The sequence below is a fragment of the Lithobates pipiens genome, unplaced genomic scaffold, assembly GCF_037356315.1.
Source record: "Lithobates pipiens isolate NorthernLeopardFrog02 unplaced genomic scaffold, aLitPip1_a1.2 Scaffold_23, whole genome shotgun sequence".
Classification (NCBI taxonomy): Eukaryota; Metazoa; Chordata; class Amphibia; order Anura; family Ranidae; genus Lithobates; species Lithobates pipiens.
This window is the reverse complement of record NW_027507785.1, coordinates 224,697,770-224,724,935: the sequence shown is the minus strand read 5'-3', so window position 1 is coordinate 224,724,935 and position 27,166 is coordinate 224,697,770. Positions and strand designations below refer to the sequence as shown.

The 27,166-nt window shown below is 40.7% G+C and overlaps 1 long non-coding RNA gene across 1 annotated transcript; it reads left to right on the top strand.

The window, feature by feature from the left end:
* Positions 1-455: 455 nt before the first annotated feature.
* On the top strand, positions 456-26,866 carry LOC143927020 (uncharacterized). The gene is made up of 3 exons (XR_013262209.1): positions 456-554; positions 5,144-5,253; positions 26,589-26,866. It is a non-coding gene; the product is annotated as an uncharacterized LOC143927020 (long non-coding RNA).
* The last annotated feature ends 300 nt before the right edge of the window (positions 26,867-27,166 follow it).

The window sequence follows — 27,166 nt, the reverse complement described above, 5'->3', positions numbered from 1 at the left end:
TACAGTGACAATATTTCCTGCATAGCATTAGCATTTTGCTGATTAAATTTACTTGCTGACCACAGTTGGCCTTTAACCGGACATTTTTTAATCTTTTTATATAATCATCCATCATAACATATTTGGCTTTGCTTGATAATACCAGGACCGTGATAAACATTGAGTAATATAAACATTGTCCACTAGATGCTGCTGTTGCATAAAAATCTCCATTCAAACTGAGCCTAACAATGACTAATTTACCTTTGATACATGTATGTATTTAATTAGGTATTTCAAGAAATGAACTGAGTTTAGAATTGCTAATTGGACATTTCTAATGAGCTGGATTTCAGTTAAAGATCACCCAACGCAATCTGACAAACTTTCATAACTATAATAATTTCACACTCACCTCCGCCCCTCATTTAACTGTCACATGCGTTTTATTTTTTTTCCCGTTATGTTTCTCGTCATTTCGATTTTTTTATTTTTTTTGTTATGTGCAACATTCTGTTCTTACTGCAATTCCCTTTGTTTTCATGGCATGATTCTGTCACGCTGTAAATTATAAGGTAGGAGAATGATTGCGATATTGTGATTGAGGGCAGGTTAATTGGGATAGGTTTTTCTTTATTAACAAAGATTTAACAATGTAAAATTAGTCAGCTAAGAAAAGGGGGATATGCATTAGACAGACATAAATTTCCAGTATGAACATTTTATCTATTTATATTATAGCGAGACGTGTATGAATTCTTTTACATTTTTTTTTTGTCTAATTTATGGAACTCTGTGACATTCTCTTTTGTTGATCATATATTCATATATTTATGTTAAATGCAAATTTCAGCAGTAATCACAATTCCCTTTGTGTGAAGAGCATATGCCTGTCACATAAGTTAGATGACAGGAAAAGGATTGCTCAATTAACATTCTTTTGTCTTCATACAAAATGTACATTATACAAGTGCAAATCGCTGAACCAAAGAGATGAGTTCTCGGGAGAGATAAGACTTGTTATAGAAATAACAAGGATTACACAGGAAATATACAACCGGGAGAGATTGTATTTGTGGTTCTTTGCTGGCCATAAGATGCCTATATATTGAGGGGAAGGTGATCATTCAGTAGGAGAAAAAGCCAGTACCTCTGTGTATGAAGGTGCACCCAACTACAGGCATACCCCACTTTTAAGTACACAATGGGGTTTATTTACTAAAGCTGGAAAGTGCAAAATAAGGCTCACTTCTGCATAGAAACCAATGAGCTTCCAGGTTTTATAACCAAAGCTAAATTGAACAAGCTGGGATTAGAAGCTCATTGGTTTTTATGCAGAAGTGAGCCTTATTTTGCACTTTCCAGCTTTAGTAAATAAACCCCATTATGTACTTAAAAGTGGGGCATGCCTGTATATTTCATGCCTCCCTACAATACACTCCCCAGTTACCAATCATCAGCCTCCAGCAATGTCACATTAGAGTGGTCCTTGGAACAAAGGTAGGAGAAATGCTGCATGGGAGAGGTGATTTACAACAACTCTCCTATTGCAGGAAAACACCATTAGGATTTTTTTTAGTGCATACCAAGTCCACTTTAAAGTAGCCAAGTAGCAGAGAAAAAAGAGAAACTGCTAGGAATTACAAAAAAAAGAAAAAGCTAAAATCTAGCAAAATACACAGCTTACCCACATTCCTGTTATCCAAGAAGGCATCCCATCATAGTAAAGGACCAATATAAATGGGGAAGGGGAGGGGATGCAGGAGGGAGCGGGTAAGCGCCAACACTATCCTGCCATAGCTGAGATGAATGAAAGCTTCTGCAGATGCATGGTAGGTAGTTCATATTTCTTGCAGAGGTAGTGTGCAAAGGTACAGTGGGGTCCTCTCCGTGTTTTACATGGAGTGACCAGTATCAGACATTGTTATAGAAATCACCCTTAATGTGGCAGCTCTGTCCAGAAATATATGCCACCTACTAAATAAATGTAAAGCACCCAAAACTTTATGACCAACACTCCATTTTTTAGAAATTATTGGATATAAATGCACTTCAAGAGTTCCAATGAATACATATTTTTAATGTTCCAAATTAGTTCAGGATTGAAAATAACTAGTTGCATATCTAATATAATCTAAAACGATTCATGGGGTTTAGCCCATGCTCTCTGTTATGATGAATGATATTAGGAAAAATAAAACCAAACTGTAACTGAATTTTTATTCAGAAGTATCTTCATGCATAGAAATAGTACAGTGACATCCCTAATTTTTTACCTTTGTACAGTGATAGTGGTGATTCCTGGGTCCTATAGGATGACTAGCAAGCATTCCTTACTCTCCACTTTCCAAACATCAGTCACATAAACTATAGAAATACATTACCGGCATAGTATTTTATAGTTCCCACTGACACCATTGATCTTTTTAGCTATCTGTAAGTGGGCAATCCTTCCTAATGACCACAAGTGTAAGGGGAATTCTTCTCACTGACCATCACACTAATGTACCATGAGTTGTAGATATAATAATTTTTTAGCAGGGGTTCCCTGAGACCAGAAAGTTATTTCAAGGGTTCCTATTTGTTGAAAAGGTTGGGAATGGCTGGTATAATTGTTAGATGCGGAACATACAGAATTACAATACTGTCAGAAAAAGCTTTCAGTATATTTATATGCTTAATGGAGCATTATTTTAGAAGAGGTGCAGAGACAAGTAAATTGATTTTTGCTTCACATTTTTATTACAAATTTTGTACTATGCATATAATTATTATTTTTATTGTCTGTTCATAGCAATTCTGCTTTTCTGTAAAATGTATTTGTTTTGTAATTTTACTTTCTTATTAGGCCAATTTATATCTTTAATTGATATGCAAATTCAATTATTTTTATAAAATATTATTACTAACATATTTGTCTTTTCTATAGTAAATATGTTATAAATAAAGACAGTCCTAGCTTCTGGTTGAGTCCCTATTCATTAATTAAAGTCTAAATGTAATATATATATATATATATATATATATATATATATATATATATATTTTTTTTTTACTAATCAGCACAATGGGCTGCACTTACATTTAATGAGAAGAGTCCCTTGTGCTGGATGCCCTACATTCCATGCCCTGCCAACCCCCCCACCCCCTATATCCCCTGCAGCAGTAATCGTCCTGTGCTGTGGGGGTTATTAAAGCTGCTGAATGGGAGACAGGAGAGGGTACTAATTAAGTAACCAAAAGTCGGACTTTAAAGGCATGGAAACAATGGAGAGGTAGCACAAATAATATTTATTGTATTTATTTAAAAAAGTTCATCATATATCACAGTGTTCAAAGAAGATAAAAAACATGAAAATTCTGCAGTTTATACAATGGGCCCTTGTGTGTCTACGCATTTCACCGTGAGGCTTCTTTAGGACACGATCAAAGTTCAAAGACGTAACAAAAAAGCAAAAAGAGTGAATCTCACTGTCTTCAAATGGATTAGGCCTCATGTACAAATTCGCAGTAACCGGAAGGTTTCCAAAGGTATAGAATACTTACAGCAAAATATCTTTGCTATAAGCATTCCATACCTTTGGAAACCTTCTGGTTACTGCAAATTTGTACATGAGGTATATGATGAACTTTTTTCAATAAATACAATGAATAGTATTTGTGCTACCTCTCCATTGTTTCCATGCCTTTAAAGTCAGACTTTTGGTTACTTAATTAGTAACCTCTCCTGTATCCATGAATTTACGGATGTGCCATTATGAGTGCTTCCCCTTCTCATTATTAAAGCTGCTAGATCTCACGTGAGCACTCACCCAAGATTCTCAGCTATTCCCACCCTTTCTGCACTCCTTCTCCATTCACAGAAGCTGTATTATAGGTTCCATCAGTAAAAAGCACTCTGCGACTAGAGGGTGGGCAGATGATTCAAAGAAAAAAGGAAGAGGAGGAATACTTACCTTTAGTGGGTGGGAGGGAAAACTTCACTTTCTAACACTACCTGGTTGGATGGATTTTCTGTTCCCCCTGCACAGTATGGTTCCTTCAGTGACCCCTATGTCACCACTCTGTCCTTCACTGGCATGGGTCAGCAGGAGTAACCATGACCCACATTGGGGGGGGGGGGGGGACACTGTCCAACACAACATGAAGTTTCTGAGTGAAGAAACTACTACTAACTACTGGAAAAGTTAGTATTCCTCCTCCTTTTACAGGACAAAAAATATCCCTATAACTTAATCTCAACCTATTCCATAACCCTTAAGATAGTATTAAAACTAAAAATGTAATATATCATAGCTTAACAATCATTAGATGTGGTGGCTGCATACATTTTCTTTTTTTTAGGCTTTTTTCCCCCCACTGTTTTTACCGGTCTGGCTGTATGTGAATAGAGCAAACACATGAATGTCATTAGGCTATTTACTGTGCTGGTTCAATGTTTTTCATTGGTTTAAAACAAAAAATATCTATAAAAAAATCTAGTGGCCAATTGTGATATTTTTTAAATTCAATTCAATTCAACTAGCACAGGAAATAGCCTAATAACATTAATTTGCTTGCCCATTTTGCACATAATAATTGTAGTTGCACTTTATTTTTGTGAATTGCTATTCAAATTCTTTATAAAGACACCCCTAAATCACTCTAAATGCAACCATTGTGAATAATTATTGCTCAACAATATTGAGATCTCCTTATACTACATTTTTTTGCTCTGCTTTTGACCAGCACAGCAAATAGCCTAAATAATATAGTTTATTAGGCTGTTAGTGTTAGTACATATCAGAGTCAACATTTACACAAAAAAAAAACCCTAAAAAGACAGGACAAGGCACAATTATTAACATCAGGTAGAGAGAGTGCTCTGCGACTTTTAAGATCTTTGTCACTGCCTTTGGACAGAATTAATATGTGAATGACTGCCAATCCAGTTTTTTTTTTTTTTTTTTATTGTTTTGCTTGTTTTGGCAAATTCTTTTAAATGCATAAATTATTTTGTATTCAATTTCTTCGATTTCTTAAAGAAAACAAATACAATCAATGTGAACAAATAATTGTATAGTTATCTCCAATGAGAAATTAGGGGTATGATAATATAGTTGTGCATTCAGCTTTCATTTGTAACCTTTGAAATAAATTGGAATATCTTCTCCCTCTACTTTAGCACAACTCCACATATACACACTGGGAGATCATAAACAATCATTCCTGAAAGGTCACTCATGCAGGACGTGCTTGCAGCTTACAGAAAAGATTGCACTTGCCTAATAAAAGGTCAGATTTTGTGAATCTTTTTTTTTTTTTTGTTTTTTTTTTGCATTAAATATTTTGTATACTGCCATATTGTGTGTGGCTTAAATTCCACATTTTAAACATTGGTTCAGCAGGACTATTTGAGAACTGAATTTTTGAAATATGTATTTCTCATCCTCCCCACAATAGCCATGTATACAGTCCCAACCCCCCCCCCCCCACCCCCCCACACACAAACACACAGTAGCTACCAATCCTTTCCACCACCCCCATAATCATTGGTAGTATAGTCCTTATGAGGTGGTCCAGCCATTTTTTTTATTTTTTAACGTCAGCAACTAAAAAGACTGTAGCTCCTGACTTTTAATAAGGACACTTACCTGTCCAGCGAGCCCATGATGTCGGCCCCCAGAGGCCGATCCGTTCATCGGATCGGGTGCCTGCGCCACCATCCTAACTAAGGGAAACAGGTAGTGGAGTCTTGCAGCTTCACTGGCCCTTTCCTCCTGCGCATGTGCGCATGTGCGAGTCGTGCGGCGCTTTGTGAATGGCCCTGTCATCTTCTGGGACACACACAGGTCCCAGAAAGCAGCGGGGCAGCTCGCCAAAGAGAAGGAAGTAACTGAACAGCTCTACGGAATAGGAAGAGACAGATTAGGAAGACTGCATGGTAGCAGGGGTTTCTGGTAAACATTTTTTTTCTATGTTTTTTCATTTATTTCAAAGAAAATGTATAAATGTTTTTTAGGGTGGACCTCCGCTTTAACCACTTCAATACCAGGCACTTATACACCTTCCTGCCCAGACCAATTTTCAGCTTTCAGCGCTGTCGCACTTTGAATGACAATTGCGTGGTCATGCTACACTGTACCCAAACTACATTTTTATCATTTTGTTCCCATAAATAGAGCTTTCTTTTGGTGGTATTTGATCAATCTGGGATTTTTATTTTCTGTTAAACCAATTAAAAAAAGACAGATAATTTTGAAATTTTTTGTTTTTGTTTCTGTTACAAAACTTTGTAAATAAGTAATTTTTCTCCTTCACTGATGGGCACTGATGGGGCTGCACTAATGAGGTGGCACTGATGGGCACTGATGATGGGCACTAATATGCGGCACTGATGGTGCACTGATAGGCGGACTGATGGACACTGATAGGTGGCACTGATATGCAGCACTGATGAGCACTAAAAGGTGGCACGGATGGGCACTGATAGGCGACACAGATGGGCACTGATAGGTGGCACGGATGGGCATAGATGGGCACTGATAGGTGGCACTGTACACTAATAAATGTTACTGATGGATGCCAATCAGTGCCAAACAATAATGCCTGCCAATCAGTGATGCCCATTGTGGGCACTGATTGGCATCCATTGTGGGCACTGATTGGCATCCCTGGTGGTGACTAGTGGTGGCATCCCTGGTAGACCTAGTGGCATCCCTGGTGGTCCAGTGTGGGCATCCTCGGGGGAGCTGCGTTGATAATCGATCAGCACAGAAATCCCTGTCAGAGGGGCAGCCGATCGTCTCTCCTCTACTCGCGTCTGACAGATGCGAGTGAGGAAAAGCCGATCACCGGCTCTTCCTGTTTATACTGTGATCAGCCTTGATTGGACATGGATGATCACGTGTTAAAGTGTCTCCATCAGAGACTCTTTACCTAGATCAGTGTTGCGGGGTGTCAGACTGACACCCCGCAACATTGATTGCAGCGAAGCGTACCCCCAGGGGCTTGATGTCCTGTCGGACGTCATATGACATTCGGTCAGGATATTGAAACCACTTTGCCGCCGACATTTTGCTATATGGTGGGCGGAAATTGGTTAGTTATTGCTAGTTTGCCATTCAGTGACCGGGTATAGCGGTATTTATTTATCACAAAATTCTCTAAATCAAACTTGCTTGTCAGATAGAGGACCTGAATGACTTGTCTTCCCCTGTGCTCTGCATTATGTTAAAGCATGTTGTTCAAGCAAAATGATGCATCACAATTAAAACCTAGTCCAGCTGTATATCCCAGTAGTGTACAGTGGTCGCTGTGTTTGTTGATCTGCAATGTGATTTTCCAATAAAAGAAAGAGGTTTTCTGAAGAGTGCGGCAGTCCAGAGCTTGTTTTTCGTCTGTTGCCAGTGGTAATAGCCAGCACCTGTGGCTTCCCAGCCAAAGAGACAGTTTACAGCCTGCATGTGTGCTCCTGGAGCGGTGAGATCCCTTCTGCCTGATGACTAGGATTTGCTCAGCCTTGCCCTTAAAGTGGTTGTAAACCTCAGACATGAAATATGAACAAAGCATATAACTCTATAATGTGTACTTGTTTCAATTAAAGTGGTGTTGCCACCAAAAAATAAAAAATAGTTAAAAAGTCTTAAAATAATAAATAAAAAATAATTGGAAAAAACAAATTTTTTTTACTCACCTCTAAATGCCTGTTGCTAGGGGGTCCCTCGTAGTCTGCTTTCTTCATTGCCCGGGCTGGTGACATCACTTCCCCTCGCGCCGCACAGTCATCTGGGACCTGTCACGTGTCCCAGATGACTGTGCGGCGTATAAAGGCGTCCTGCGCCGCTCGCGCATTCGCAGTGGGTGCCTGGCTATGCCCACAGTAAGAATGAGAGCGCCGCGAGCGGAGCGGGGAATGAGGGGGGGCTTCGTTCCCCCACATCGCTGGACCCTGGCACAGGTAAGTGTCCGATTATTAAAAGTCAGCAGCTGCAGTATTTGTAGCTGCTGACTTTTAATTATTTTTTTTAGGGGGCACCCCACTTTAAGTGCACAAAATGTAATTTCTGTCTGCTACTTCATTCCTCTGCTATCAGCATGAATCACTTCTGAAAAGTTTTCCTGACACCAAAAGAAAATGGTGATGGGGAGGGGGCTCCTGCAGATTGACAGCCTTAGCTCTATCCCTCTGTGCAGTGAGGCCCGGAATGGAAAAGACAGAAAAGAAAAAGTAGTGCAGGGCCGGGCATGACCATGTGTTTAGGGGAGACAATGCATGGGTTAATATGAAGAGATAAGAGGGGAGGGGACAGTGAGTAAAGTCCAAGGTGGAGTGGTAATATATAAGGAGGAGGCGGGGCTGAGCTGGGGAACAGAAAGTTGTGGAGAAAGAAAGGAGGAGGCAGTTTTTCCCACCCACCCTCCGTATATGTTGTCTGTGTTTGTTGGTTTATGTGTTTTCTTTCTTTCAGGAGCATGGCAGATGTTCATCATGGCAGCTGTGAATTGGCGGTGTTTTGTTGGTCTTTGACGGTGGCAGTAAGCATATGTGATGGAAAGGGGTGGGGGGCTCATCGGTAGTATGTGCCCCTCCGGTGTATTCCAATGAAAGGTTAGCTGGAATACTGTAATGGTTGCACTACGGGAAGGGGGTTGTCTCCGAGCTGATTATCTGCTGGAGGCCTATCGTGTGGAACAGGGTCCCGCAGTGTATTGGTGGAATATGTGTTGGAGTTTGGGGGTGCCATCAAAGACCAACAGACTGGAGTTAAACAAGTTATTACGGAGGTTATATTTTGGTATATATTTGGTATTGGAGTTATTTATATGGTGTGAATAATAAATAGGCTGCTATGGCCATATATACTCCAAAATTATGGTGTGGTCTCATCATTTTAGAAGGGTAAGAAATGGGAATATTGGAGTACAAGTGGTATAGCAGTATGAGGCAGGTTGGGTACCTCTGAACTACACTGGTCATGTGTGAAAGGGGGTATGTCCCTTCCCTCCAATCAGCTCTTAGAGTTCTCCTCACTGAGGAAATTTTGACCGCAGATCTCATATTTAAAAGGTCCTGTCATGCCTTTTTTTCTATTACAAGGGATGTTTACATTCCTTGTAATAGGAATAAAAGTGACACTATTTTTTTTTAAAAGAACAGTGTAAACATAAAAAATAAAAGATTAAATAAATAAGAAAAGAAAAACACATTTTTAAACACGCCCTGTCCCGCCGAGCTATTGTGCTATTTTTACTGTTGCCTTATTTTTTTAATTAAAAAAAGTGTATTTTTTCCAAAAAAAAGTGCACTTGTAAGATCGCTGCACAAATACAGTGTGACAGAAAGTATTTCAACGACCGCCATTTTATTCTCTAGGATGTGAGAAAAGAATATATAATGTTTGGGGGTTCTAAGTAATTTTCTAGCAAAATAAAAAAGTTTATAACTTGTAAACACCAAATCTCAGAAAGAAGCTTGGTCCTTGAGTAGTTGAAGGCGAAAAATAAAAACTGCAGAGGTGATCAATTACCACCAAAAGAAAGCTCTATCTGTGGAAAAAAGGACATACATTTTTGATGGATCACTTTGGAGTCTATTGTCTGGATGCATGAGACCTGTTGTTGTTAACAAGTACATCTCCAGTGATGCAGACATCGAGCGGACCAGTACATGTACCCATATAAAGGGGCTGCTTGTTTGACCCAACTGTTTTTCAGGGGTCCATTCAGTGAGGTGAGCTGCTGGTATTTACAACTGGTGGAGGATATCACTTGTTTGAACGTTTCATCTTGCCTGCCTACTGATAGAATCACCCTGTATGGACACTTGTTGGTGCTCTCTTATGGACTTTTTTGTTGTCTCTGTTTATGTTGTTAGTTTATGCGCTGCACTGTTTTTATATATGTATATGGATACCTAGTCTTAAAGGCTATGGCTAGTAGTCAGTGTTAATTTCGACAGCAAATTTTGATTTCGTTTTAGTCTTAGTCTTCGGACTAAAATGGCATTTTAGTTTTAGTCCCATTTTAGTCTTCTGCAATTGTTTTAGTCGTATTTAGTCAACTAAATCTCCAGTACATTTTAGTCAACTAAAACAAATTTTCGTTGTCTAAAATCTAATGGGTGTAATTAAATTGTAATGCATTAGTTAACATTTCTCTACAATATCCAAACTCATTAAATACTGCTGGAGTGAAAAATCAAATATGTTATTTTTTATGGTATTGAGGTATAAACATGCACAACATACCAGTGTTAATATTGAAGTCAAATTTCAAATTAGTTTTAGTCTTATGCCGTGGACACACGACCGGACTTTCCGGCAGACTAGGTCCGACGGTCTTCCTGACGGACTTTCGGCAGACTTCCGACAGACTTTCTGAACGAACGGACTTGGCCTCACACAATCACACCAAAATCTGACGGATTCGACCGTAATGACGTACAACCAGACTAGAATAAGGAAGTTCATAGCCAGTAGCCAATAGCTGCCCCACCATCGGTTTTCATCTGTCGGACTAGCATGCAGACGAACTGATTTTTCGACCGGACTCGAGTCCGTCTGAAAGATTTGAAACATGTTCTAAATCTAAAGTCCGTCTGATTTTTCGACAGCAAAGGTCCGATGAAGCCCACACACGATTGAATTGTCTGGCGGATTTGTTCCGTCTGACCTTTGCGGTCAAAAAGTCCAGTTGTGTGTACACAGCATAAGTCTTTTGACTAAAATGGCATTTTAGTTTTAGTCGTATTTTAGTCATCTCAATTGTTTTATTTTAAGTCATATTTTAGTCAACAAAAATAGTATTCATTTAGTCAACTTAAATGTTTTAGTCGAGGAAATTAACACTGCTGGTAGTCAGACTTTGGCTAATGAGATCTCAATGTCCCAAAAAAGGAATATGAAGCTGATAATCTACTCAACTGACTAACCATCTACATAGAATTAAAATATCAGTTTTTGGTGAACTAACCTTTGCAGCATTTTTTCACCTCTACTAATTACAGTCTGTGCAATAAACCTATTTATGAGTGTAATATACATGGAGCACTGCAACAAATACAGATCTGGTCTGTTATTGGTATATTTGTACATCACTGTGCAGATATTTATTAGTAAATTGTGTTAAATTGCTAATAACGAACCTTTGCAATTAGGCAAGTAATGCAGATCATTATAGTTTATATGAGGTGCCTTCATATGCAATGTGAAACTGGTACAAACAATGATAAATTATTAATAACTAGCATCACAGCCTAATCTATTTACTTGATATTATTGTCACCAGAGCCGGTGCTAGGTATGGCGCATATTTTATTTCTAATTAAAACAGAATAAAAGCTTCCTGCTGACATCATCTGCTTTAATTGTATTTAATATGAAATAATCTTCATACTTAAGCATTGTAAATGTTGCCTGATTTTATATTTAAAGCAAAGTGTTGTCAGCTGCCTTGGTCTCCTGCGGTAGAATACCTGTGTGGGTTTGTTATGTCTTAAATAGCGTTATAATTGTTTCTGGATGCTAGAAAGTACTGGTTTAAACATTACATGGAAACCTAAATGTGGTATTAACGTATATAATCATATTTACATTAAACATACCATTAGGGAGCATATTTTATATTGTGTATCTGTGGTTTGTTATAATAACTTTATGCAGGGGAGTAACTATGCAGTGGCTATACATCCCAGGCAAAAAAGCGTACTTGATAATATAGGGCCCCCTCTATGATCTAGGTGGGGGTGCTTTATTTTTTGTCTCAGCTGTCACACAGCTCATCCACTTCTTGCATCGGGGGAAAGGAATATGGGGGGAACGTTTCACAATGTTTTGCAGTAATCCCTAGATAGCAAGGATAGTTTGCCTCAATTTTGTGGCAGTGTTGAAGTGTAAGTCTTGTTAACTTGCTCAGGGTCATCTATAATATTGATTGCACCCTTGCATACAATAAATAGCAGCTAGATTTAAAATCAGTTTACTGAATAAGATCAGGCAATTATTGCGATTGGTTGCTAGAGGTTACAGCATATCATTACCGCTCACTGACTGGTTGCTAGAGGTTACAGCACACATTACGGCTCACTGATTAGTTGCCAATTTGCTAGAGGTTACAGCACATGATTTCTCTTTGTTGATTGGTTGCTAAAGATTACTGACTTTAGGGGGGTATATCATGCCCCCCATGATATCCCCTATTTACATATGAATGCTGCTGCTATTTATGTATGAATGCCGGTAATTTACATGTAAACGCAGGGTCTGCAGGTGAGTCAACTGTACACAACAATAGTTCAGAGCTGGGCAGCATTAGTAGCAGCATTTCACACTGAGATATTGGGACACAGCACTGGACTAAAGCCTCAAGGGACGAGGTAATTTAAACCAGAATAGTTGGCAAGTATGAGGCAGCTGCTTTGGGCCACACAACAATGACAGGGCCCAGGCCAGCTGCCCCTTTTGCCCTGCCTTAAAGCGGGGTTCCACACTAAAGTGGAACTTCCGCTGATCGGAACCCTCCCCCCTCCGGTGTCACAATTGACACCTTTCAGGGGGGAGGGGGGTGCAGATACCTGTTAAAAACAGGTATTTACACCCACTTCCGGGCATAGACTCCCGTGGGAGTCTATGCTATTTCTTGTCCTGCCGCGCTGTCTGCTGGGACACACACGGGTCCCATAGACAGCGCGGACAATTCCTATTGCGCTGCACAAGTCGCGCATGCGCTTCACTTCCTGATTCCCTCACCTAGAATGGTGGCGGCAGCAGCCGAGAGCCGAGCGATTGATCGGCCTCGGCTGCCGGCATCGCTAGACCCCGGGACAGGTGAGTGTCCATTTATTAAAAGTCAGCATCTGTAGTATTTGTAGCTGCTGGCTTTTAATATTTTTTTCTGCAGTACAGTCCCGCTTTAAAAACGGCCCTGAACTTGCTGCACATTTTCACTGGCCAGTTGTACACTTGCAGAGCACTTGAAGCACAAGTTCTAGTTGACACTTTACCAATTTGTAGCAAATTTGCGTGGTAAGTCTCTAGCAAGAGCAAAGTTGCAGTAGTGAGTCTACAGAAAAAGCTCTGCAAGTCTAGAGCATAAATTCAGACACAGTGACCCCTGTGGTGGGATGACTATGGCACAACACAACTGAACTTACCGCAGACTTGCAGAATGTTTGCAAAGAAAGTTGATCTGAAGTCATGAAATGCAAACTTGTTGCAATTGTGCAAAAAACTTGTGAAGCCTGGCAAGTCTAGCAATATCTTAACAAGTCATTTTCAAACTTGCAGCACAATTGTCTGCTATCTGGATCTCCAAGAAGTGTTAGACAACAAGATCCATCTTTTGCTCTCCTAACCAGTATTCACATAAGCATGTAGGATGCTGCAGTTTACTTTCTTCACTGCAGGTGGCACACAACCGCAGCGGCTCTGCAGCTGGAGAGGAATTCACGAGGAACATGATTTCTCTATGGTTTCCTGGGTCCCAAGCAATCTAGTTGTATTCTGTCGCCCCATGTGACTCTGGTGACCATCTTGGGTCAGGCAGAGCCTTTTTAAGGCCCTGGCTCCAGGGCTTATTGTGCTTTCTGTGAGTGTGCAGCGTAGGGAAAGGTACCCCACGTTTAGGGACAGTACGAGCAGTAGGGGGGAGGTTCCTGATGAGGAGGGAAAGCTTAGGGTCACAACTCTTCTGAGCAACTTCCCACTTAGGCACAAGATGGCCAGGCTGCATTCTGCCCCTCTCAACAGATGCAATCAGTCTGGCTGAAAACTGCTTTCTTCACACTGCTGAAGCCGTGAGTGTACCCTCTTGGGCAGCCTTCCCACAGGGCTTGTTGTGAACTGTTACCTCACTACTTCAATGTACATTTTCTTTTTCACCTGACTCTTTGACTTATTGCTGCCACACCATGTTGCACCCCACCTACAAGCAGAACACTGCTCCCATATCCTCAATGTCAAATCATTCGGAAATAAAGTTTCTTTTGGAGGTTAATTGCATGGGTGAGCAGTGCAACAATGTGCCTTTAGCCTTAGCCATCTGCTGGTCATTACTGAGCACTGCAGCTTAAGTCCTTGCAGTACACACATGTACACTAAACAAGAACAATTACATAGATTGCTGAACATACTGCCTGTGCCTGATTAATAGATTAGTCTGTTGGCTCATGCCCTGTACAGAGAACATTAACATCTGTCTGGCTGTTTATGCCTTGCATTATTCCTGTGAATGGTGTTTGTACTCAGCTTTTCTGTGATATTACTGATCCAAGGCCTGTATCTCTGCTGTTGCTAATAGTTTCTCATTGTACCTGTCTGAGACCAGAACTCTATGGGGTTGGTTTACAAAAGTTAACTAGGCTATTTACTTTGGGGAATTTCCCTTAACTTAGTGAATGAGGTGAGGCTCTGTTGACTTTCATCATCCAATTGTGTGTAAGCAAAAATACATAAAAAAAAAATCCTTGCTTGTGATTGAGTATTCTTTGCAAAGTGAATTTCCACCACATTAACTAAGCTAAGGGAATTTGTTTTTGCACAGTACAAATTTCCTTACAAAGTGAACAGCCTATTTGCCTTTAGTAAACCAACTCCTGTTTATCTGTGCCTTATCTGGCTATCCACCTCTGTTTGTGGCTTCTGTTTGTGCAAAATCTGGTGCAGCTCTGCACAGAAACCAATCAGCTTCCAGATTTTTCAGTCTCTGCACTCTCCAGTTTTAGTAAATCATCCCCAGTATCATTAGTGGAGGCAGCTGCTACTTTCTTCAACACTAGGAAACAAAGTAGACACTGCCCTGAAGACATAAAAGTATAATGGTCAGGCTAGGAAACAATCATACAGTATATCTCTGGCTATAAGACTTGTGCACAACAGAAAATTTTGTTTAGTTTCGTTTTCATTTGTAAAATACATAATTTTGTTCTGTTATATTCATTATGTTACGTTAATTTGTTTTTGGAAAATTTGTTATTTCTGTAGAGTGACAATATTCGTTATACCAAATTGATTTGTTTTGTAAGTATATTGATTCGATTCAATATTTATGTACACACACACACACACATATATATATATATATATATATATATATATATATATATATATATATATATATATATATATATATATATTTGTGATAACAATTTGTAGTTTGGAAAGTTGTTTGTTTATTGAATCCATTAACACACACAATGACAATATCTTTTCTTCTATGCTCAAATACAATACAACACCCTTCTCACTCAGTTCTCAGGAATGCACTTTGCATTACACTAATCCAACCTCCAGCACAAAATGAATCAGCTGCCCCGTAAAGCGTGGCTTGCAAAATGACTTCTGTATAGAAGTCAATGCAAGCCGCTCCGAAGTTGCCCCAAAGTAGTACAGGAACCCTTTTCTAAGTCGGAGCAACTTGAGTCGCTCCTATTAGAATGGTTCCATTGCAATGCATGGAGCGCGACTTGTCAGGCGACTAAGTGACCTGACAGGTCACCCTTGTGTGAACCAGCACTATTTACTCTGAGTTGACCTTTTGTTTCACTAGACCTTAGAATTCATTTGTTATTTTCGCTTTAATTTATTTTGTATTAGTTGAAATTATAATTTTTTTCTTCGGACATTCGGATGCATCCGAATGTCCCAAATAGGCAAAATTTGGCTGAGTTTCGATTCGTTACAAAACTATTTGCACATGTCTAATGGCTGCCTCCAGCCTGTGCAGACACCCCCAGGGGCAGCCTTTAATTGGCTGGAGCAATTTATTTTGCATCCATTTTATCTACATCTTATGGTTTTGAATAACAAAGGCAATTGTTTTAAATTTGGTGGCGGTGCACGTTAAGTAAAAAATGCACCTAACACAGCGCACCATAAACACTGTGGTTCTCTGCAGTGCAGGTACATTACTCACTACTATAATACAGCATTGGTGTGCCATTAAAAATGAATGGTATCACAACACACTGCACCATGGTTTACACATTATGTGCGTTTTGCCTTGTGTTACCGCAAGTATGTGAAGATGCAAATGAGCTCTCGAAAATTACTGTGCCTGAGTAATCAACCTTATGGCTCAATTACATCTTGTTTAGTGTGTGGTTCTGTTTGTAATGTGTTTGTGGTTAATTTTTTGACATGATTTTTTCCTTCACTACAAAACCTATATTTATTATGCAAATATTTTTGTTCTCACATTTATGCACATTCCTTTGCACTGGAACTGAAAATGAACTAGGGTGTGTTCAAAACCAAAAATAAAAAGAGTGGAATCGTGCTTATGGTTCAATTAAAAAGAAAAGCTAGCATGCCAATAAATATAAATGGTTATAGAGTAATGAAAAAACAGCACTGAGATAATCAAACTGCGCATATCATCATAATACAATTCTGTGCATATAAAATAATCGATAAAGCGAAAAATGAAGATAAAAAAAAAATGAACACCCACACCCACACAGGTTGAACTGGATGGACTAGTGCCTTTATTCAACCTTACCTCACTTATATATAATAACAAACCATGTCCATTAACCATAAAATAGAGAAAAAAAAGTCCCATAATAATTATCTCAGTGCAAAAAACAATGTGCAAAGATGAAAGGGTGCCACCATGACATCAGTTGTGATGAAGCATATAGGGCGGAGTTAACACTGCAAGATCACCATGCATGAATGGATGAAGAAGCAATCCAAATGGGGAGCATATGGCTCCTTATATGATCTGTGAGTTGTGAGACCAAGAGGTATAGTGGGGAGAGGCTAAAAGATCCTGGGGTCATCTGTTTTACTGGATGGTTACATAAACCTAAGTGCTTTATGACTTCTCTGATTAAGAGGGTCATGGCTTTGCGGTAAGGACCTTGTTTAAAATAAGGAAAAGCACGCATCCCATCCAAATGAATCCCTTTCATCCTTGCACTTTGTTTTTTGCATTGAGATTATTATGGGACTTTTTTCACTATTTAATAGTGCATGGACCTGGTCTGTTATTTTTGTGATACTGTTGTTAGTATTGTATACAATATCTTTTTTTTATTGATCTTCACTTCTATCTTTATCATTTTTTTTATGGCACTGAATTGCGTTATGATGATATGATGAAAAGCTTTGTGGGTTATGTAGACTCGTAGACATCAGTTTCACACCCAGAAGGGCTTACAGGCTAATGTTCTGCATACTGTGATCCCAGCACATAGACATACAGGAGGGAGATTTACTAAAACTGGCGCACACAGAATCTGGTGCAGCTGTGCATAATAAGAGGTCTGATAAGGGTAATCCTGCTGACAGCAGATGAGTCATGGTTAAGGATGTAATGGGTGCCGACCACTCAAAGGGGTTGTAAACCCTTACAGACATCACTTTGATAATTGCGCGGTCATGCTGCATTGTACCCAAACACATTTTTTATCACTTTATTCCCACAAATAGAGCTTTCTTTTGGTAGTATTTGATCACCACTATATTTTTTTTTCTTTGCTAAACAAATAAAATAAAAATAGAACATTTTGAAAATAAAATGTTTTTTCTTTGTTTTTGTTATAATATTTTGTAAATAAGTAATTTTTCTCCTTCACTGATGGGCACTGATGAGGCTGCACTCACGGGCATGGATAAGGTGGCACTGATGGGCACTGGTGAGGTGGCACTGATGGGCACTGATGATAAGGCACTAATATGGAGCACTGATGGGCACTAATAGGCGCCACTGGTGGACACTGATAGGTGGCACTGATATGCAGCACTGATGGGCATTGATAGGCGGCACTGATGGGCACTCATAGGTGGCAATGATGGGCACTAACAGGAGGTACTAATGGGCACTGATAGGTAGCACTAATGGGCACTAATAGGTGGCACTGATGGGCACTGATAGATGGCTCTGTTAGGCAGAACTGACAAGGAGGCACTGGCAGGCTTTACAGCTGGGCACAGATTGGCATCTAGAATGGGCACTGACTGGCACCTTTAAAGTTAATACCTGGTGGTCCTGAGTGGCATCCTTGGTGGCCCTGGGTGGGCATCCATGGTGGGTATCCATGGTCAGCATCCCTGGTGGCATCCCTGGTGGTCCTGGCTGGGCATCCTCACTCGGGGGGGGGCTGCGCTGATAATCAACCAGCGCAGGCCCCACCCTGTCAGGAGAGCAGCCGATTGGCTCTCCTCTACTTGCGTCTGTCAGTGGAGAAAAAGCCGATAAACGGCTCTTCCTGTCTGCACTGTGATTGGACACAGATGATCAAATGGTAAAGAATCTCTGTCAAAGGCTCTTTACCCAGATGGTTGTATGTCAGACTGACACACCGCATCAACGATCGTCCCGCTGTGAGCCCCTGCGGGTTCACAATTGCGGGTTATCCTGATCACTTTATATGATGTCCGGTCAGGATTACAGAACCTCTTTGTGCACATCATATTGCTATATGGCAGACGGGAAGTGGTTAAATATCACATTCCTGGATCACTGCTTATTTAACGCATGCATGCATTTATTCACTTTATGCTCACTAATGCTGTTTTATGCTGTATTTATTGAGACGCTTTGCTTTTTGAGATAAATGCTGCATAAAGGGATAATGAATTGACATTTTCAGTATTGCATGCAATACATGGAAATGAATGTGTCATGTGACCCAAATACCGCATGTTGTATGCTTTTCTGATTGGAGCCCTGAGTCTTAAAACCAGTGATAACCAAGCATAGTCACCTGGAAGGATAATTGCAATGTTAAATCTCCAGAATCCACCCTTTTGGCATTTTGTTCCCTTAAAAGTATAAGGAAACATAATGGGAAAATCATTGTTCTGATGGTATAGGCATACTTTGATACAAACTATGGACATTTATTATCTATTTACAATCAATGAAAGTCAGTGGATGCAGGGATAGAGGGAGAGATGGATTAATGAATGATCATGTTAAAATCATTAATAATAAAGTGAAAAATGGTGTAAAATTACATTGGGTCCTAAACCAGATGTCTTCCAAACGGCAATGCATCAGTCTTTAAAACATCCTTCAAGTAATAAGTGTATATTTTATGCTTTTAGGTCTCTTGCACGTGGACACCTGAGCATGTGCAGCAAAAAAAACACCCAGGCTATTTTCGCCTTGTGTTGCTGTAATCGGGTATAGCGTTATGCCAGTGCTTACGTTTATATATATATATATATATATATATATATATATATATATATACTCTTATAAAGAGTACAGACTTATGCAAAATAGTTATTTTTTGCATACGGCTGTATTATTATTATTATTATACAGGATTTATATAGTGCCAACAGTTTGCGCTGTGCTTTACAACATGAGGGCAGACAGTACATTTACAATACAAATCAATACAGGAGGGACTAGAGGGCCCTGCTCGTTAGAGCTTACAATCGTATGCTAATTAAGTGTTAGTGAGAGGACTGGTATACACCTGATTTCAGCCGTGCACAGCCATTCAATTCTATGGACAGCCGTATGCAGCATCTGGGCTTTCCAGGCAGGGCATATACATTGGAATTTACGTTGCACAGGATCAGAAGCCTCATATAGAACACTCAACATACTTCACAATGGCTTTGTCAGGGCTGGGCTCAGCCCTTCCCTCTCAAAGCTGGCCACTCAGCTGTCCGTTAATTGCCAGCTCCTATCTCTCCACAGTGACTCACCTGTTGATGATATCCTGCTCTTCAGTCCTGCCTACTTAGCCGTCCAGTCCAGATGATCTCTGCCTTTGCCTTGGTCACATCTCTAAAGACTCTTTCCTGTATTCCTGTTAAAGACTTGCTTGGCTTACATTCCTTCTGGCTCCAGATCCTGCTTGCTGTTCCACTACGCTCATCTCTGGCTCCCTGATGTTTGGGCTTGCCTGATTATCCATTCCAGTTACTGAACTCTGGCTATGTTTTGACTACGATTACCTGTTTTTATTATTATTAAACAAGTGTGATTTAACTGCACTTCTGTCTCAGTCTGCTTCATGGTTTCTGACAGTCTTACAGCAGGGGTGCGCAACCTTTTGAAGAGTAAGGGTCACTTAAGTGTTTTAACAACCAGTTGCAGGCCAAAATGAAATGGTTCAGAATTTCAAATAAAAAGCATAATGAACATTTTCCTTCCACTGAATGCCGGCAGGAGGGAAAAGAGGAGAAGCAGCTGCAGGAGAAAAATGTATATGCAGCCCCTCCTGTCCAAGTATAAAACAGAATGTCACAGGAGGCCACATGAGTGCACCTGCAGCAAACCTCTTACATTCAGGGAATTTGATGCACTTTCAGAAAGCGCACCAAACCCGCAGGATTTTAAGAAATGTATGGCTCAGTGCAGCTAACCCACTGGAGTGCTGTTAACCCTTTTATAGATGTTTATATGCACATTGCATAAGTGCAGTTTATATGTTGTTTAATACACTGACCTTTTTTTCCCTCTTCCAGCTTCTGCTGGCATCACTCTTCATGTCCAGGCTGCTAGAAAGGTCCCACATGAAGTGCATTTGGTATCATTCCACCTGGGACAGGAGCCGCATAAGCGTTGCTTCCTCTTTAGTGCCAGCTTCTGTTCCAGGTGGATTGATACCAAATGCACTTCCTCCACTGCCGGCGCTGGCTCCTTGCACTCTGATGCTTTGGGATGGCAGGTCAGCAAGCCCAGATCTTGATCAAAAGGTTGCCAACCCCAGGCATGCACTTCCCTGGTTTGAGATTGAGGGCCACATCAGAAGACTCAGAGGACCACTTGTGGTCCACGGGCCACAGGTTGAGCACCCCTGGCTTGCAAAGGGCATAGAACTCAGTCCCTGCTCCTCAAAAAAGATTATACATACATACACGTACCAGTCTAAATGAAAGCTGATTAATCTACCAGCATATACTAGTTTGTGAGAGAAAACCCATATAGACAGAGCTCACCCAAACACAGATTCATTACTCTGGTGGGTATTGAATCTATAACCCCAGCACTGCAAGGCTACACTGCTAATCACTAAGCCACTCTACTGACGATATACCAAAACAAAACACACTGATGCTATTCCATTAAGTAAAACCACATGGACATTTCGTAATCCAGAGAAAGTCTGTTTGTGTTGAATGCAGACCTGTAAATATTTAATCATGACAGATTTATGTATATGTCTGCTTGTAATGTCTGTCTGATTTCTGTCATTGCTTGGAAAATATGAAAATAGAACCCAAATTAGTTGCTGTAGAAAGGTGTGATAATAGAAGAGTCCAGCAAGAGGCAGTAAAGTCCTTTAGTTAAAACAAATGAATAAAATTCTCCCACCAGAATACAGAGTTTTAGCATGATATACATTCAGAGTGAACAGCGGAATATCAATGGCCTAGCAGAAACAGACAGGAAACTACGGAAAATCACGGATAAGGTCAAAACCCGAAGATCTGATGACATTCCACCTGCATAAATGATACAGGGCCTGTCAATGTAATTTAGACAGTTTAATGTCTCAAAGTAGGTTTCACTAGAGTCAACAGAACTAACGGGAATGTGAATCTTTCAGCGAAAAGCAGAATCTACTTTTCTATTAAAACTTTTATTCTATGTGTCATTTCTATTACAATGAGAGAAAAACACACACACAGACACACACACACACACACACACACACACACACACACACACACACACACACACACACACACACACACACACACACACACACACACACACACACACACACACACATATATATATATATATTCCACTGCAAATTTTGTGTGTAGGCCACCTCAGCTTCCTGACCATCTCCCCTTTTCACTCAACCTCTGTTCCTGCACCAGACTGTAGCACCCCCTATTTTGCCAGTTCTCAGGTAATGGCTAAGCTCTAACATTTGCATCTCTGATCCATCTGTCAACCACTTGTCAAACGAGGCTTCAATAAAAAGTATTATTGGAAGTACAGGATCATTTTCTTATGTTATAAATCAAAGAGCTACATGCACCATGACAGGATAAGGCACCACTGTTTTTTATCAGTGTTGCCTATAAAGTAAATTTTTCCACTTTCAATCTATATTTTCTTATGTTAGCCAGTTCTCTTGTTGGGGCCTACTGTAAATTATTTCCAGTGATGGAGTATCCAAAGCCCTGAGTTTCACTGTTCTGGGTTTATAGGGCCACATCAGGAAACATACACAAACCTACTTGCAGGGGGCATCGTCAGATTACCATGGTTACAGGTGGCCTGGTCGATATTACTGACACCCCGGCCCAGAAGTCACAGGGTTGTGGTATACGTGGCATGTGGTCTCCTAGGGAGACACATTTTACTACCATTTTTACCAGCCCACCACCATTTTTACAAGCAAGCCAGGTCTCTGTCTTTGCTTCCCAAATATGGGCTTACCCATAGTCCCATAGCAATAAGAACAATCAGTCCACACCCTCCCTTAACTCTTATTTACTGTGCATAACCTTGAAAAACAGTTCATAAAGAGCCTGGTTCTATAGTACATGGCTGGCCAAAACCAGATTCATTGCCCACTTAACCACTTGCTTACTAGACACCTAAACCCCCTTCCTGCCCAGACCAATTTTTAGCTTTTAGTGCTGTCACTCTTTGAATGACAATTATGCTGTCATATAACACCGTACCCAAATTACATTTTTATAATTTTTTTCCCCACAAATAGAGTTTTCTTTTGGTGGTATTTGATCATCTCTGGGTTTTTTATTTAAAAAAGACCAATTAAAAAAAATAAATAAATACAAAACCGTTTTATATTTTGTTAATACATTTTGCAAACTTTTTCTCCTTCATTGATGTATGCTGATGAGGCAACACTGATGGGCACGGATAGGCTGCACTGATAAGGCGACAATGATGGGCACTGATAAGGCGACACTGATGGGCACTGATGAGGTGGCACTGGTGGGCACTGATAGGTGGCATTGAAGGGCACTAATAGGTGGCACTAATGGGTGGCAGTGATGGGCACTGATCGGCACTGGTAGGTGACACTGATAGGCAGCACTGCTAGATGACACTGATGATGCACTGATTGGCACCACTGGTGGGCATTCAGAGGTGGCACTCGTGGGCATTGATAGGTTGCACTGATTGCTGGCACTGTGGGCACTAATTTATGGCACTGGCAGGTGGTTTTGGTGGGTGCATATGAGGTGGCTTTGCCTCTTCCTCTTTGGGATTGGTGTCCCTTCAACAGAAACCGATCATCAGATTTTTTTTCTCCTCACTCTGTCAGTTGGCTGACAGCTGATTATGTGGTAAGGGGCCGGGATCAACCCCTTACTCTGATCTGTGATGACCCGAGTCTTATTGATGCCCTTCAGGGTGGAGTGGCGATTGTGCAGAGGGGAGGACGTCTATTGACGGCCTCCTGGCAAAGCAGATCCGCACTGTATCCGTCATTCGGCTATTGCATGGATCTGAAGCAGTTAAGGGAAATCCAATAATAGCAATAACTTCCAGCTATCCTGATAGTGCCCACTTGGGAGATAACTGATAGCATTCCCTTGAAAAGAACATCCACCTAACAAGAACTTCATAGAGTCCCTGCTGAGCTCCTAATAATCCTACATGAGCAGAGCAAGACACACTATTTGCTCTCCAATCTAGGCTAAACTCCCTTTGCACTACACCTGTCTCCAAACAGTATGCACTGACTCCACCTCTACCTTCCCACCTAAGGGTAGACCCTACCTCTTACTAACCGGCTGTACAAACACATTAAGAACAGAGCGCACTCATTGGGGAGGAGCTTTCAGATGATCCTTTATGATTTTTCACTGCAATGGGACTTTGGAACCAGTTACATTGGATGCTGTAAGGTTTGTCTTTAGCTGAAATGGCAGTTTTATCCCCTGCCAGTGGCCAAATAGCGCCGCAAAATTGTTGGTAAAGTGTCGCTAAAAATAGCAGCGCTTTACAGCCGCCCCTGTCCCTGCCCCAGTGTGAAAGAGGTCTAATTCTAAACACATGCCAACAATAGACACAGTCTAAAGGGGGGGGGGGGGGCAGGCAGTGGTTGGCAAAAATACAGTTAAAAATACATATTTGTATGACAATTTTAAACATCTATTTAATATTAATTATGTATTTATCCTCTGTACTCCGATGGCTGTTTTTTTTTTTTTTTAACATGTGACAGACAGGCTGGCAAAGAGTTGGGTCACATGACAGCTGTATATTGCTTATGAAAAAAGGTACTTTGATTTGTTTATAATTATACTAAATACAGTGTCATCATCCATTTAAAAAAATGAGAAGGGCTAATGTAAAATAAACAGTGTGTTTAGCATCACTTTAAGGTTACAGGGAGGGTAATATTAGATATTGCAGGTAAGGATAGTGTATTAATATTAGGTTTAGTGTATATAGTTAGTGAGGTTTATATTTAGGGTTACAGGGAGGATAAGTTAAAAGAAGGCTTTATCCATTAGTATTCAGGTTACAGAAGAGTCTAGTGTGAGGGTTGATGTTGGAGCTACAGGGAGGGTTGGTGTATTTGTGTTAGGGTTACAGGCATGGTTAGTATATTAGTGTCATAATTAGAGGAAGGGTAATTGTAAGGGTTTGAGTAAAGGATAAGTTAGGGTTAGAGGGAAGGTTAGTATGAGTATTAATGCTAGGGTTACATGAACAGTTAGTTTTAGTATGAGGAACAAAGAAAGGGTTGGTGTGAAGGTTGATGTTAGGTTTACAGGTTGGGTTAGACGGAGAGTTAGTGTGATTATTAGTGGTACAAGGATGATTAGTGTGAGTATTAATGTCTGAGGGAAGGTTAGCCTGAGGTGGATGTTAGGGTTATATGGAGGGTTACTATGAGCATTACTGTTAGGTTTCCAGGAAGGGTTAGTGTGAGTTAGAATTGCAGGGAGAATTAGTGCATTCATGTTAGGCTGATAGCGTTATTGTGATTGTTAAAGTTTGGGTGCTCTGAAAGGAAACTACCAGCACCCATTTCCCACAAAAAGTTTCCTTTGGAATAGCACGGCTCTGTATCACTCAATAAAACTCAAAATCAATAAAAATTTCCAGCTGACAAAGTTAGATGGTTGCAGATAAAGCTCATCTTTGAAAAATAGGAGAACGCAGGTCACAATAAATAATTTTACAAAATATCAGGCTGAGTGCTTCTTTTACTAATTGTGTGTCAAAGCAATACCTGATTGATGAATGCTGCAAGTCTGTTCACAGTGAGTGAAAACAACTTCCTCCAAAAAATGTAGGGGGATGGGGAAGATTTATTGCTGAACCAAAGTGCATGGTAGCCAATCGCAACTGCGCTGCCCAGAATCTACAGCTGCAGGGTGTTATCTAAAACAGGCTACATTCCCTGCCTGTTACATGCTGAAAGATTTATGGAAAATATCTTTTCCTTAAGCAGTTTATTGAAAGCATAATACTGTTACTGAATTCTTGGTAGCAAATTTATTACTGAATTATGAGTTTTGCTTGAGCTTTAACCATTGTAACTAAATAACTGTATCACAGACCAGTCTGTGTTTAAAATAGCAAATAATAGTGTAGCATCCTCTAGTGTGCTACTAGAGTTAGTGTAGGCAAATTTACCCATGGTGAGTTATGTGAGTCTGAAATTGGGTCGGGTTACTGCAGGTCAGGCTGGATGGCTCTACAGTGCAGGTCTCTGGTACCTCCCCCTGGACCTAGAGGTTTGAAGAAGCTTTTGGAATTTAGTGGGTGGAGGCTAGGAGGTCCTGATTTACATACTTGAAGGAAAATGGCCAATCCCCAGGCAGAGGGCTTGGCAGGGTGGCTTGGTCATCCCTTAATTATGGTGAAGCCTGGCCCCCAGAAAAGTCCAGTGGAAGATGGAGTGCTGGGGATGCTGTCGGTGGCCTAGGAGGTGTCCCCCGGGTCTAGGGGGGCTCTGCCTCCAGGCTGGGGCTCAGGCTTGCTTGGAAGAATCCTTTCAGCATTCAGTTTGAGAAGGAATCTTGCCAAAGGGCAGCAGGGAGCAAGGAGCACAGAGTGAGTACATCAGCACACCCAGGGATTTACAAAGGGAGAGACTGCCAAATGTAGCAAGCTTTCAAAGGACAGTGCTGTGCTTAAAGTGTTACTAAACCCATAACAGTAAAATCTGTCTTGATATCTAGCATAGCATGCTTGTTATACTCACTGTGGAACTTAAGGGGTTAATCCTCTGCATTGTGTAAAAAGTCTGTTTTATCCTATATGCACAGATCCTTCTCTCCCTGAACTGTCTATCTGGGGAAGGCTAGCTAACACAGGCAGGGTGTCACAAATGTCACATCTACCTCAATGCAGGTGGTCAGACACTATAGCTAGCTACTGTGTGCTTCACCTATAGCAGCCCCCTTTCCCTTAAGACAAGCAGGCCTACCGGTACTTGGTTGACCCTAAGACTTATACACAATGCTATAGTGCCTGGCCACCATAGAGCAGACGCGAACAGAGCAAACGACAGACTACTTTTGATTTAGCAGACAGATAGCATGGTTCTAAGACGATACAGGTAATAAGGCAGGCTGAGTTCATGGAATAGTCCAATATCCGATCCAATGACAGTCTAGGTAATAAGAGTCAGGGCTGGCTTAGCCCTTCCTTCTCTGGGCTGGCTGCTCAGCTGTCAGCTAATTGCCAGCTCTCATCTCTCTCCACAGTTACCCAGCTGTTCCTGATCCTGCTCGTCTGACCTGCCTACTTAAAGCTGTCCAACTCACTTCATCTCTGCCTTCACCTTGGTCACATCACAAGAAACCATCTCCTGCGATCCTGTTTAAAGAATTGCTTGCTGACATCCCTTCTGGCTCCTTATCCTGCTTGCTGTTCCTCTACTTGGATCCCTGACTTCTGGCCTGGCTGATTACCCAATTTGGTTACTGAACTCTGGCCTGGCTGACTACTCGATCCGGTTACTGGACTCTGCCTATGCTTTGACTACGCTTACTCTATTTACCTTTTTATTTTTTATTAATAAACAAGTGTGATTTAATTGTACTTCTGTCTCTGTCTGGTTCATGATTTCTGCCAATAAGGCAGGCTGAGTTCAAGGAATAGTCCAATATCCGATCCCATGACAGTCTAGGTAATAAGGCAGGCTGAGCTCAGGGAATAGTCCTATATCCGATCCTGGTCATACACAGGGAAATCTAACAGCAAAGTAAGGCAGACAAATGGGAGGCTTGAACAGGAACAATGCAGGTAACTGTCTCTATCACAAGCAAGGGATAGAGTGTTT